Below are 2,867 nucleotides of genomic sequence, written 5' to 3' on the forward strand. Positions count from 1 at the left end.
CTCCCTCTTCCCCCTTCAACCTCCCCCTCCCCGGTTCCCCCTCCCTCTATTCCCCGCTCCTCCCCCGCCCCTTCCCGGCCCGGCCCCGCGCTGCGGCACCGCCCCCCAGTCCTGCTCTTCAGCTCACACTGCTCCCCCCGCGCCAATCCTGGGTAATTGGAGGAGCGGACCCCCACCCCACCTCCCCCTCCCACTCTCCCAATCCTGAGTAATAGGAGGAGCTGAAGCCCTCGGACTCCCCCTCCCCCCTCAATCCTCCCATTCCCGGGTCAGGGACAGAGGCCTAATCCTCTCTCGGGGTCTGGCGGGTCTGAACCCCAGATTAGCGGAAGTTTAGCCCCCTCCTATACTCTGAAATCTGGGAAAGGAAGAGAATCAGACCTTGGAATGAGGAGAGAACCAGTCCCTTCCCCAAAGCATTGATATCGGTGGGAGACCTCCCAATACTCCCATGGTGTTTGCAAGACCCGCCAGCTGTGTACCCGAAACATCCCGGTGCCCCTAGACTTAGCCAAACAGCCAGCTCCTCCGAGGTTTTCCAGGGTGCGTGCTTTTGTTCTTTTTATTTTACTTATTTTTCCCTAAGCTGGTCCCAGCTGGCTTTGCAGACTTGTGGAACTGCCTACCTTGGATTCCCAGGAATGAGGGAACAGGGAGGATTCTCCTGAGGACTCAGGCTGACAGGAGGAGGGTGGGGCTGACACACGACTCCAGGATCTAGCCACTTCTTGGAGAGACACAATCTAGGGAAGAGACCTGGACTCTGCCACCTACTATCTGCGGAACCTTAAACAAATAACCTCCCTGGGCCTCAGTTGCCTCATCTGTAAAATGAAAGGTTTGGAGTAGGTGACTCATGAAGTCCTTTCAAATTCGAAATGTGTTCCTGAGTTCTGCCACACATACTTGGGGGGAGAGAAGGGGGATAGGGAGGTGATTTGCTCCCATTCCTTGACTGTTATCTTAAGACTGTTCTTTTCTCCATTTCTGTCCCACGTTGTCTGGAACTTGGAAGCTCCCTCCCTCCCTCACTTCCTCTCTGCCTTTCTTTTTTTTCCTCTCTCCTTCCTCCCCTTTTCTCTCTCTCTTTCCTCCTTCTCTCTCCCCCTTCCTCCTTCCTCTCTGTCTCTCCCTCCCTCTCACTCTTTCTTTCCCTCTCTCCCCCCTCTCTCCCCCTTCCTCCTTCCTCTCTGTCTCTCCCTCCCTCTCACTCTTTCTTTCTCTCTCTCCCCCTTCCTCCTCCTTCTCTCTGTCTCTCCCTCCCTCTCACTCTTTCCTCCCTCTCTCCCCCCTTTCTCTCCTCCTTCCTCCTTCCTCTGTCTCTCCCTCCCTCTCACTCTTTCCTCCCTCTCTCCCCCCTCTCTCTCCTCCTTCCTCCTTCCTGTCTGTCTCTCCCTCCCTCTCTCTCTCTTTCCTCCCTCTCTCCTCCCTCTCTTTCCTCCTTCCTCTCTCTCTCTCTCCCTCTCTCACTCTTTCCTCCTCTCTCCCCCCTCTCTCTCCTCCTTCCTCTGTCTCTCCCTCTCTCTCACTCTTTCCTCCCTCTCTCTCTCTTCCTCCCTCTCTCCTCCCTCTCTTTCCTCCTTCCTCTCTGTCTCTCCCTCCCTCTCTCTCTCTTCCTCCCTCTCTCCTCCCTCTCTTTCCTCCTTCCTCTCTGTCTCTCCCTCCCTCTCTCTTTCTTTCCTCCCTCTCTCCCCCCTCTCTCTCCTCCTTCCTCTGTCTCTCCCTCTCTCTCACTCTTTCCTCCTCTCTCCCCCCTCTCTCTCCCCCTTCCTCCTTCCTCTCTGTCTCTCCCTCCCTCTCACTCTTCCTCTTTCTCTCCCCCCCCCTCTCCCCCTTCCTCCTTCCTCTCTGTCTCTCCCTCCCTCTCACTCTTTCCTCCCTCTCTCTCTCCTCCTTCCTCTCTCTCTCCTCCTCCTCTGTCTCTCCCTCTCTCTCTCTTCCTCCCTCTCTCCCCCCTCTCTCTCCTCCTCCTCTGTCTCTCCCTCCCTCTCACTCTTTCCTCCCTCTCTCCCCCCTCTCTCTCCTCCTTCCTCTGTCTCTCCCTCCCTCTCACTCTTTCCTCCCTCTCTCCCCCCTCTCTCTCCCCCTTCCTCCTTCCTCTCTGTCTCTCCCTCCCTCTCTCTCTTTCCTCCCTCTCTCCCCCCTCTCTCTCCTCCTTCCTCTGTCTCTCCCTCCCTCTCTCTCTTTCCTCCCTCTCTCCCCCCTCTCTCTCCTCCTTCCTCTCTGTCTCTCCCTCTCTCACTCTTTCCCCCTTCTCTCCCCCCTCTTTCTCCCTTCCTCCTTCCTCTCTGTCTCTCCCTCCCTCTCACTCTTTCCTCTTTCTCTCCCCCCTCCCCCTTCCTCCTTCCTCTCTGTCTCTCCCTCCCTCTCACTCTTTCTTTCCCTTTCTCCCTTCCTCTCTCTCTCCTCCTTTCCGGTTTGTCTCCTCCATCTACCCTCCACTGTCTCCCCATTTCAGGCCTGAGCGCAGAGCTTTGGCTGATCCTAGGGTCTAGGATGGGGCCTGGTAGGAATTCTGGAGTGGGATGAGCTTCCTTCCGGGCCCCCAGGGCATTTCTGCTCCGGCCTCAGCCAGGGGCCCAGATGGCTGGACCTCCTTCCAGATCCAGATGTGCCATGACCTCCAGAACGTCCTTTGCCCAACCTCAGTTTCCTAACCTGTAGAAATAGAGAACTAGAAGGAAGAGACAGATTGGGCTGTTACAAGCAGATTCCTGCCTGGGGGGGAAGGTGGGACCTCAGTCACTAAAGGGTGGCTGTAGCACCTCTCTCTGCCCCCCGCCCCCCCACCTCCCCCCATCCCCACTGTGGCCTCAAGCCAAACTTAACTCGTGCAGCCTGGAAGAGGATGGGGGCACGTGAGTTAT

The sequence above is a fragment of the Antechinus flavipes genome, chromosome 2, assembly GCF_016432865.1.
Source record: "Antechinus flavipes isolate AdamAnt ecotype Samford, QLD, Australia chromosome 2, AdamAnt_v2, whole genome shotgun sequence".
Classification (NCBI taxonomy): domain Eukaryota; kingdom Metazoa; phylum Chordata; class Mammalia; order Dasyuromorphia; family Dasyuridae; genus Antechinus; species Antechinus flavipes.